A 12,452-nucleotide genomic window follows, 5' to 3' on the forward strand; every position below is an offset into this window, starting at 1 on the left:
GGACTATGGACATCCAGAAACACTTGATTCATTTGAGTAATTCTGTCATTCTGCCTTCTGGCCCTGAATTATGCCATGAAATGGCAGCAGCTCAGAGGCCTGTGCAGCTCTGACTTGTTTTGTGTTTTGTGCAAACACACAGAAACTAATAAAGAACAGGATGTGGCTCCCTGTCCTCCCAGGCTTCCCCAAACCATCCCCTGGAAAGACAGAAGCTGGAGACCAAGGCCATGAGTTTCTTGAAACTGTGCATCCATAGTGGAAGGAAACTCTTGACAAGGGCCTGGACAAGGGGGAATGGTTTCACATTGACAGAGAGCAGGATTAGACTGGGTGTTGGGAAAAAAATGTTCCCTGTGAGGGTGCTGAGGCCCTGGCACAGGTTTCCCAGAGCAGCTGTGGCTGCTCCATCCCTGGCAGTGCCCAAGGTCAGGCTGGATGTGGCTCTGAGCAAGCTGGGATAGTAGGAGGCATTCCTGCCCATGGCAAGGGGTTGGAACTGGATGATCCCAAGGGCCCCTTCCAACCCAAACCGCTCTATAACTCTGCTTCTATGAATATCTCCTATTTTGGGAAAAACAGTTAAGCTTTAGAGCTTTAGAAAGACAGGAAAAAAATCTGAGCCATTCAGTTTCTGAATAATTAACTCCCCTAACCCATTCTGCAAGTCCTGATCTCCAATTTGAAGCCTGATTATCCTCAGGATCAGTGGAACAAAAGCCTTTTAATTTTTTCTAGAAGTATAGGTGCTAAATATAGAACCAGCTTGAACTATTAAAATATAATACACCAATTCATTTGAAAAGCAACAAACCAATTAATCCTTATTTCTGCAGCTGTGGGCACATATTTTCTCCTTTAGCCACCGATTCCTGCAAAGCTTTTGTGGGGTATGAGTTAACACAAATGACAAGGTATCATTTTCAAGGACACCTGTGTCACAGAAACTTCATCAGCAAAAGCCTCCAAGATCCAGACAGGCAAAGCCATGGCTGGTGTGACCTGGTGACAATCAGCTTGAAAAAAAGGGCTTTTTTTTTTTTCTTTGGTCCAGCTTCCTAGCCCTCAATGAAAACCCAAAATTTTTTTGAAAAGTTTCCTGGCTACATCTGTTTGATACAGTTATGCTTCTTTTTTATTAACTTCAGATCAAAGCTCTTCACTCTTTAAGTAGGGAACCAAAGGGATCAGGTAAAGTAAATATCCTCTTCTCTGCAATTTCATATGCAAACACTGAGTTTTCAGGCTGGGAAGACATGATTTAGTAGTTTTACTGCAAAAGAAAAATCTGCATTTATACCCTGATTTTCACATGGATGACTTTGCTCTCAGTATTTTTTTTTTTTAATGTGATTATTATACTAACTAGAGAGGGCACGTGGATTAGTTCCTGGGTTCAATACAGGAAAAATTAGATTAAGTCTCTCACCCATCATTAGACATGTTACATGGACTATTCTATGCAAAATAAAGTGAGTAGATACCTTGAGTCCCCATTAAAACATTTCCCAAAGGCAACATCCAAGCTATATTACGCTGTACAAACAGTGTCAGAGATTTTTCCTGCCCCAGTCAGTCATTCACACTCAAAACCATGCAGCTGAGCTCTGTCATACACTCATTTTGAAACTTGTCTGCTGATGAGATGTGCACAAGCAGTTTTGTTCCCATCAGTTGTATTAAAAATAAAAGTTTGATCCTGAGGCCGGGCCAACATTTTTGTACCAGTTGGCAACCTTAAATGAACTTTAAGACCAAAACTCTCCAATAGGACTTCATTATGAAATTTTATTCCACCAAGACCTGCAGCCCTTCTCACATGGAAGTTCTATACAAGTGAATATTTGCAGACTCACACCCTCATGAAGAGGTAAATCCAGGGAGCTGGATTTATTACTGGGGGTGGGGGAAAAATAATAAATTTCAGACATATTATCTGTTCACTAAATATCTATCCCTCAATTTTTTATTTTGATAATAATATGCTAAGTAGGGAGAGACTATTTACATGAGCATGTAGTGACAGGAGAAAAGGGAGTGGCTTCACATGGAAAGGAAATTTAGATTAGATTTCAGGAAGAAATTCTTCCCTGTGAGGGTGGTGATGCCCTGGCACAGGTTGCCCTATCCCTGGCAGTGTCCAAGGCCAGGCTGGATGGGGCTCTGAGCAACCTGGGCTAGTGGAAGGCGTCCCTGCCCATGGCAGGTTTGGTTTATGTCAGCATAAAATGTATTTTACAATAATTGAGCCCGTTTATTGTAATATTTTTAGACCAATTTCCCAAACTGAATAGGAGTGTGTGTGAAATTACCCCTTGCCAAAGAACCTTGAGGCACCAACACCACTGACAGCCAAGTTCCCAGAACTTTTCCTATCTGTGAGATGAAAATGACTCCCCAGGAGCGCTGATGCTCCCCCAGAGGACACAAGAGTTCCTCTAAGCCACTATCAGCAGCATCTGAATTAAATTACCATTAGAAACACCTGAATTAAAATAGCCTTAGAAGCCCTCCCTAGCTTATTCCCTGTCAGCTCACATGCCAGCACATCAATAAAGAGGCCATAAAATACAGCCCCAGAGTAGGACCTGTGCTAAAAGTATCCAAGAACTTCTCTTTACTCAAGTGCCACCTGATTTCTCTCTGCCCCTTCAAGCAGCTGCCCTTGTCTCTCTAGCAGTGCCACCACTGCCTGATTTCAACTAAAAGCACCAGAAAGCCATAAATCTCTGATATAGCAAGTTTCCACAGAGGAGACAAAGCTTAGAAATTCCCCTTCCAAAGGAAACAAAAACCAAAAAAATCTCTGTTTTTTGTTAACAGAGATGACTCCTAGCACAGTTCATCCCTGTGTAGGAAATAGGATGTGATGAGCTCCAGTGCTCAGGTGTGCCCTGGCTATTTGCACACGCATTTCTCATGGAAATGTCAGGTTTGCAGTGCTTACAGCAGGGCTGCTGAGCAGCACAGAGCCCGCTCTGCATCTTGATCCATGCCTGAGAAACTCGGCAAAGGCTCATCCTGCCGGGTGGCCACATTTTAAGCCTGCTTGGAGCTTGTGTAAGTGCCCTGTTAACATTTTGGAAAGCAAGGGAGACACGTTTGGGGCTAAATCCCTGCCTGCCTATCTCACTGCATGTTCCTGGCTTTAATCAGGGGGTGAATATAGATAAGAAGTAGGAAGTGGGAAGAGATGCAGCTCAACTATTTAGAAAACAGAACACTGATGAATTATGCAGCTTTCCTCCATAATTTTCAAAAAGTATTCACGAGGAACAAGTGCAGTTGCATTTCTCCAACTGCAAAGACCTAAGGCTTTGGGAAGACCTTGTCCCAAATTGGGGGGAAAGAAATTCCCCCCCAGATAGGCAGATATTGATTTCAAAGCTGTGGGAATGACTCCTGAAACACAGGAGATCACTTGGAAATTTAATTTTTCTGTAGTAATAGGTTTAGTTTCTTATTTACAGGGTTGTTTAGGAGGGGAGAGAGTTGGGAAGCACACAATATTTTGAAATGGTTCAAATGAGATGTGGAAAAGTTGAACAAGGGAAAAGAAAACAAATAAACAACTACAAAACTTCATGGAAAATTGGGGGGAAAGGGCACTTCTGTATGGAAAAATGAAACAAAGAAATCAGTTCTGCCATCAATGAATTCTGAAGCTCATGTTGAATTTCTTGATTGAGCATATCTCCTTAGGATCTACAGTAAACCATCCTGCTGGAACTAAGGAGATTTGTCTGGAAGTTCAGCCAGGTGCCTTAAAACTCCTGGATGAAAAAGCACCTCAACACAAGCTCTCCTAATTCACAGCTCATCCTTCAGAAACCTCAAGACAAGCAGCAGCCAAGGCAGAGAGGTCCCAGGACAGTTTAAAGTGATTAAAAGGAAGCACAAACAGCCACAGAGAAAAGAAAATCTCTTCATTAAAGAGGATGGCTGATCAGCTCCTCCTCTCCATCAAATCTGGTTTTCCTTGGAGGGTGCTGGAGAGCCCTTTCAAAGTGCAGTGCTTGTCCTAGCTTTGGGATGGCACAGCAACTCCATCTCCTGGGTGAAATTCAGTTCCCTGGATCCCAAAGGCAGGTCCCAAAGCTGTCTAAATTGTGATCTAGAGATATCTTCAGGCTCTGTTGAGACTAGCATCATCTTTGGGTGCACACCATCCACACAGAGATGGAGAGGCCACTGCTTGGTTCCCAGTGATCAATCACAGTAACCACAGCTTGGACTAGATGATTTTTAAGGTTCCCTTCCAAGCCAAGCCATTCTTGATATGATTCCATGAAAAATTACCTAGTTTAGAAGCTTTCCAAGGATGAAGATTTCACTGTCTCTTGGAGCTTTACCAACAGTGAACTCTCACAAGGAAAATAGTTTTCCTTGCATCATATCAAAGATACAGTCCTCACCACAGACCTGAAACTGGAGACTCAGAAACTTTTTACTTCCCACACAATTGCATCTAGACTAGAGCTGTGCACAGCTGCAAGCCTGGACAGAAATCTAGAATTAGTATTATCTTCTCTAATTCCAAGCCTACCTTGAGACCCTCTCCTGCTCCAGGTGTTCAAAATAAGTTTCTGCCTGAAGACACCACACTGGGATTTGCAGATTACAAATGTTTAAAACCCCAAATGATCAAAACTCCTCGATCACAATGGCTAAGAGAGAATGTGAATATCCACAGGTGATTTCATTCGCTGACTACCTCTTAACATCATCTTCTGGTGGGAGGCTTCCATTTACCAGGTTTCTGCTGGAACTGCAGTGCTGCAGAGGGGAAATGGAACAGGAGGTTCCTGAAGAGAATTTCCTGGCACAGCTGGGAAGGAGCTGACAAGGGAAGGCACCCAGAGAAGGACTGGTGGGAGATGTGAGGGCTGGAGGCTGTCTTGGACAGAGCCATGAGGTTTTGATTCTCTGAGAAGTAAGGAAGGGTGCCAGCAGAACTTCCACCCTGGGTTTCCTAAAGTCAAACTTTACCTGTTTGGGATGACAGAGTCCCTAGGGAGGCAGTGCTGAAGGGCAAAGGAGACCAGGGAGGCTGGAAATTCTTCATGGACAAAATCCTAGAGGTGCAGGAACATCCCCGTGAGGAAGGAAACCAGCCTGGATGAATAGGGAGATTTGGCTAGAACTCAGAACACAAAAAGGCTGTTGATCACCTTTGGAAAAAGGGGCAGCTGTGCCAGAGGACTACAAGGATGTGGTGGGGATCTGCAGGGAGAAAGATGGGTCAAAGCCCAGAAAGAACTTGATCTGGCTGCTGCTGGAAAAGACATTAAGAACTATTCTGCTACCAAATTCAGCCAAAGATATGGTGGGCTATTGAAAAATATGCCTTTTGAGAAAGTTTTTATTACTATTGTTTCATAGGAATGATAAAATCAGTTTTAGAGGCATCAGAGAGAAACATTCAAGGAAGAAAGAGACAAATCTCCAGGTTAGGAAGGAATTTAGGTAATGCAAAACTACCACAGACACAAAGCAGCAAGTCCTCTGTTTTCTGAATGTTTCCTGAAGTCTTGGAAATATTTCAGTGTTTGGCTTTGTGTTTACTACACTTGCACTGGACTAACCTGGCTGAACCGCTGCCTCACATTGACCTGAACTCACAGCAATCTCCAAACTTTTGTGTCCCTTTTGGCAACTGAGGGACTCTCCCACTTGGCTGGCAAGAGTCCCCACTCTGCAAGCTGCATCCTAAGGAATGCATTTACCTTCTTTGCCCATGTTTCACCCCTGAGAGCTGGCTTGAGGCTGCTCATTCAGCTCTGCAGCATCCGACTGAGAGCAGCAGCTTCTCACATGGTCCTGAGCCTTACCCAGCACTGATGTGCCTCATGTCCATGAGCAGCATGGGTTTTCCTCATCCAAAACCTCCCAGGGCTCCTGCTGTGAGAAGGGAATCAGGAAACCCCTGCCTTTCCTCTGGCCATGAGCCACACAGTTTGCCCTAGAGCCGTGCTCTGCAGGAGCCAGGGGACTCCAAGCCTTGGGACTGGCTGGAAGCAAATTTGGCAAAAATCATAATTCCTTCTAAAAATCCTTAGTCCTGTTGACAAGAAAATGAAATGCCCTTGCCTGTGGACTCCAGAGGCACTTCATTCAACCTTGAAACACACTATCCTTAAACTCCAAAACTGGTTCAGGTAGGTGTCCATTTGTACATTTCCTTAACCTTATTTTCAAAGCTGAGGACCACCCAATATTCCCACCTCAAATGGAGACAAACTTTTCCCTGCCCTTTTTATTCTTTAAGCAGTTACCTGTTTTCAGAGTTGGGGTAGTTTTTTTTTTGGTTTTTTTTTTTTTGTTTGTTTGTTTGTTTGTTTTTTTCCCTACAGGCAGTGCCTTGTATCTATTATTCAAGTGGCAATGACAAGATCTGGTTGCTTAGTGGTTTGCTTGGTTTTTCATTCTCATTGTCAAAAATAGTTGATAGATTCTACTCCAGATATCACTTCTAAAATGCTGCTTATATGGCCATGACAGTGAAGAGCCATGCCATTAGTTTGTTAAATCAGGCTTTTGCAGAAAGGCTGGGAAATCAGTCCAAAAAATTGGGTGACCTAAAGGATTAAAATTATAGCAATCACATGGAAAAAATAAGTAAACAGCGTCTGCTCAGATATCGATCAAAAATTCTCCTCTGCTATGTGTTCAGACTGAAAAAGAATGAAGGCTCCATGTGCTGCTTGATTACAGGATGACTACAAGCAATCAATAGGACAAAACTATGAAGGCAGTTAAGAACATCCTTTGAATGAAAAGAAACTAAGAAGAAAAAAAAAATGCTTTCTTCGTCTTTCCTAAGAAAATGAAGTTGAAAATGAAATTGCCTGAGTTGAAGTTAACTGCTTCCTTGGTTTCCCAGGAGGGAAAAATACAAATCAAAGAAATTTCTGAGCTAAAAGACAACCCTGGCTTAAGAAGAACACATAGACTTGTTTATCTCTTCTCCCCAATGAAAGACGTGGGTTGAAAATTGGGGAGAAGTGTCTAAGTGTCAGAACTATTAAATTCTGGAGCAGCCTTCCATGAGCAGGGGGCAAAGGAGCCCTTTTTTTGACACAGAGCTTGAGTGGTTCTTCCATTGCAAGATTCATGGGTGGTGTGCACTATGCATGCATGAGAAATTATCCTAAACAGCATTATGGGAAACTGCTACAGATCAGAGGTATGAAACACTTCCACTTCATTATTATTTATATTTTTTGCTCAAAGTTTACAGAGTCTTTCCTGATCCTAGTAATCTTTTTGTGGTGATGAAATCACCAGAGTTAAAAAAGCCAAGACAGAAACTGTCCAACCTGCTGAGGAGATTTTTAAACTAAGAATGATGGAAGAGGGACAGAGTGACTGGGAGTTTGGTGAAGAAGTGGTGGATGGGGTTATCAAGCAAAGAGGCTGGGATGGTGTGAACAGAAGGGACCTTACTTGAAATGAGAGGCCCAAAACTGGGCACAGCACTCAAGGTGTGGAACAACACACAGAGGGACAACCACTTCCCTAATTAACAGCCTAGGCTCCTAAATCCTGGCACTGCTCAGTGAAATGCACAATAATCAACTTCACAGGAGCTTAGCAGGGTCTGTGCAAAAGCAACCTGCCATAATTGCAGCAGCAAGATGTTGTGAAGGGCTCCTCCCTTACCGAGGGAGACGTTGGATCACGTTTCCGAGCGCTCAAAAGCGTGGACAAGGTGACACAGCCCCTGCAGTGCTGCACTGCTGCAGGGTCATGCTTAGAGAAACAGCCCATGCAGGGAAGCCTCAAGCAGCCAGACACTTCTAAGGTTTCTATCTTGAAAGGAAGGGGACGAACAGGATGAGAAATAAAATTTTTAAGCCCGTTTTTTCATCTCATTTCACAGAGAAGTGGGGGAGGATTGCTCTGTGAAGGAGCAAATGACGTAATTATAGAATCACAGAATGGTTTGGGTTGGAAGGGTTGAAAGATCATCCAGTTCCAACTCCTCTGCCATTGCAGGGACACGTTCCACTAGACCAGGTTGCTCAGAGCCCCATGGATACCTCTAATCCAAAACATTCTATTGTTTTAAATGAATAATGGTAAATTAAGGCTATTTGGTGTTTGCTGACACACACAAGCAGTGCCCATCACATAGAGTTTTAAGGCAGATTAAATATGTATAAGGAAGATACTTTAAAGAGAGATATTTTGTAGAATAACAAGAGCATGTTTGCCTTGTGTGAAGGTGATTCACCTCACGAGATATCGACCTCATTGTGGCCTTCCAGTGCCTGAAGGGAGCCTACAGAAAGATGTGGACAGACTCTTGACAAGGGCCTGGAGTGACAGGACAAGGGGCAGTGGCTTCACACTAACAGAGAGCAGGGTTAGATTGGATATTGGAAAAAAATTGTTCCCTGTGAGGGTGCTGAGGCCCTGGCACAGGTTGCCCAGAGCAGCTGTGGCTGCCCCATCCCTGGAAGTGTCCAAGGCCAGGTTGGATGGGGCTCTGAGCAACCTGGGACAGTGGAAGGTGTCCCTGCCCATAGCAAGGGGGTGGAACTGGATGATCTTAAAGATCCTCCCAACCCAGGCCATTCTGTGATGGTCATGTAAGACCTCACAATCACAGCTCCCTCAGAACTCGCACACTGAAATTTCCTCTCTGTTTATCCCATAGCTCTAAGTGTGTTTACCATCATCATCTTGTTCCCAGGGCTTTTCCCCTGCAAGCCCAAAGGCCTGTTTTACCTGGGGGTGTTCACCACTGACATTTAATAAACAGTAATTACTTGAGCTTTAATCTGTTTTGCAGGTTCTTCTAAGAGGAACTCAAACCTTCAGGGAGAAAATCAACTGCTATGATGCTTTTCTGAGCTATAAGCAGACGAGGTGTTTTTTTGCCCTCCCTATAGAGCAGCAAGCCCTGTCACAGTGTGACATAGGTAGCAAACTGTGAATCTAATTAAGTGTATAATTATGCAGCAGATTGCAGCACAGTGTGCTATTACTTAAATCAAGTGACTTGCATGCCAGTCCCAGAGACATGGAACTCGATGCAGCCTGAGCTGAACACATTAGGGAGCATTTCTAGGGTGGGGTGAAGAAGGAGCCAGGCTCAGTTCATCCACACTAATGGCACCTGCACCCCTTCAACAGAGAAAAAAAGGAACCCAGCAGACACACAAATTCCAGCTATAAAGGAGGTGCAAAAACAAACTTGGACAATGCTATGGAGTTGCTCATAAAGGTCTGCAAATATTTGTCTCAGCCTTTTTTGGATGTGGCTGCCAGCATAGAGCTCTAGCACAGCATCCCCACTCCTTGAATTATAAAAAAATGATAATACCTTCTCAAATTGCATGTGCATGACAAGAATCTCCCACTTATCAAAGTCCCCACAGAAGCAGTAGCTGGAAGATGTGTGCCCTTGCACCATGGAGCTCCCAGGTTTGAGTCCTGACACTTGCACAAACAACACTTCCAGCGAGAAATCCTGTTAAATAACCCACACAGAGCTGACCTACATTTGCAAATCTCTTTTGAACCACTGCAAGGGGAACAGAAATGGAATGAGAAGCCAGCACTGACTCCAGAGCTCTGTGTGCCCACCACAGCAGGGCTCAAGCAAGGTGTGGTTTCAGCCTCAAAGCTGCTGCCTTACCGTTGTTGCTTCAGGCACTTGGAAACAGATGGCAAATTTCTGGGGAGCTCTGCAGGCAAATACACATTGCCAGCTACCATTTTGCCTTGTCTGGGAGGACTAGGGGCTCCAGGTAGGTTCACAGTGAAGAGATGGAAGAACAAGCTCTGAAGGAACGCTGAGTCTCCCAAAAATCAGGAAAAACACAGTTTGAAATCTTATCTGAGATCACAGCTGATAAATGAAGACAGAATCTGCTGGTGACAGGAAGTATAAAACAATTGCTAAAATCACATTTCATGTGATTGCCATAATTTTAATCCTTTAGGTCACCCAATTTTTTGGACTGATTTCCCAGCCTTTCTGCAAAAGCCTGATTTAACAAACTAATGACATGGCTCTTCACTGTCATGGCCATATAAGCAGCATTTTAGAAGTGATATCTGGAGTAGAAACTATCAACTATTTTTGACAATGCGAATGAAAAACCAAGCAAACCACTAAGCAACCAGATCTTGTCATTGCCACCTGAATAATAGATGTTTTATGCAAGACACTGCCTGTGGAGAAAAAAAACCAAACAAACAAACAAACAAACAAAAAAAAAAAACCCAAAAAACCCCAACCCTGAAAACAGGTAACTGCTTAAAGAATGAAAAGGACAGGAAAAAGTTTGTCTCCATTTGAGGTGGGAATACCTCAGCTTTGAAAATAAGGTTAAGGAAATGTACAAATGGACACCTACCTGAACCAGTTTTGGAGTTTAAGGAGAGTGTGTTTCAAGGTTGAATGAAGCGCCTCTGGAGTCCACAGGCAAGGACATTTCATTTTCTTGTCAACAGGACTAAGGATTTTTCGAAGGAATTATGATTTTTGCCAAATTTGCTTCCAGCCTAGAGCCACGGCTCTAGGGCAAACTGTGTGGCTCATGGCCAGAGGAAAGGCAGGGGTTTCCTGATTCCCTTCTCACAGCAGGAGCCCTGGGAGCTTTTGGATGAGGGAAATTTAGGCTGTTCATGCACATGAAAGTTGAGCTGAACAGCCAGGAACTGTCAGTGCTTGGTTTCAAGCAGGGAGCTCCATGCAAATCCCAAGATTCCAGGCACAGAGGATGGGATATGACCCTGATCTGCCCTGTGGGATTGATGGACCCTCCCTGTCACTGGCACTCTTTGGTTTTGCACAGTTTACTGAGGGGTTTTGGGGGACTGACCATGAGCAGCTCTGCCCTTTAGCCCTCTCAGTGCTGGTAATTAATTGCCAAGCTGGTGGGTGTCCTCTCCTCATCTCACCTGGATCTCAGCACAAGGGAAAAAGGCTCCCAGTCTGCTGAATATTTAAAAAAATCCTCTCAGGTTATGTACCAGAAAATTAATGCAAAATGCACTGTATTTGAAAATGGGTACAGGAAGAGAGATATACAGCAGGTTCAATAGCATCAAGCCCTGAAACATCAAACAAATTAAAAAAAAAAAAAAAAAAAGAAACCCACAAAACAAAACAAAACACCCCCCCAGAACTTTGTATAGGAATGGAAAACTTGTGTTGGGATATGGACAGGAATAGTGACAAACAAGTGAAACCAATTAGTAAATCATCTGACTTTCTGAAAACTACCCTTTTTATTTTGTTACTTCTGATATGAGACAGATGAAATTCAAATAATAATTTGGCTCAACGTTGCCCACTGGTTCTGACTGGAGCACACTTGATGCAAGCAGGGCTCTATATCCCATTGATAACAAGCACACTTAATGTTTCAGCAGGGCTGCAGTTGCACAGAGAGGGAGGAAAATGAAAAGGTAAATCTAAATTTATCTCCTGACTTTAGAGAAGTCAAGCAAAAAAAGATGTGAATGAAAGCAGTGTGGTTTTCTTTTTAACATTATCTTATTATTGATTATCACAGTTTCACCACACAAGGTTTGAGCAGAATGAATCAAATCCCTCAGTAACAGATTAAATGATTCTGTCTGTTGTCTGATTTAGATTCCCCTTAAAGAAACTGGCAGTTAATAGTCCCTTAAATAGCTCCTGTCTCCAGACCAGCTCTTCTTTCCATTCCACCAGACACTACAGAATAAAACCTTTTCTTCCTTTTCCAATTCTTCCTCCCAAGGTGGGTTCCTACTGCACACACAATAAAGCCAAGCAAGCTTGAGCACATAGCCAAGGAGGGAAGCATCTCCTCTGCATTTCTGAATTTTCTCCTTTTCAGCAAGAATTTCTTCACAGAAAGGATTATCAAGCATTGGGATAGGCTGCCCGGGGATGATGTGTCTGTGGTTCTAAAATGAAGTCAGTGGCCTGAGTAAATCAGATTAGGAATTTCAAATAGACTTAAACCAGTTTTTGAAGACTAGCATGAAAAATTTCAAATATTTGGAGTAAAAGTTAATTAATAGGGAAGAGGATTGTTCTATAATTTACCCTGTATCACTAGATTTTTCTTGTTTCAAGAAGACTAAAGATATAAGAGGTTCTTCTTCTTTTGTTATAGATTCGTAAAAGAACTGAAGTTCAGACTGGGAAACCTCTAAAGGCAGCAAAAAGAAAGGAATAAGGTGGTCTGGGGAGCAACAAACATGGAAAAATGAGTGGCTCTTTCTTTTCTACCCAAATCCAACTTAAGGGTATAAAGCATGGGGTGTATGTGGGAGAAAAAGGTAAGAAAAATGCCAGCAAAACTGGAAACAGGCAAACATCTTTCATTTTCACTCAATTTTGTTAATAAATTACTTCTCTGACACATTTTTGGGACAAAACCTCTGTTTTGCCCAGGCTGCCCTCAGACTTCAGAGGCTCAAAAAATGCAGCATCAGCTTTA

Source organism: Taeniopygia guttata, chromosome 1A, assembly GCF_048771995.1.
Source record: "Taeniopygia guttata chromosome 1A, bTaeGut7.mat, whole genome shotgun sequence".
Taxonomy (NCBI): Eukaryota; Metazoa; Chordata; class Aves; order Passeriformes; family Estrildidae; genus Taeniopygia; species Taeniopygia guttata.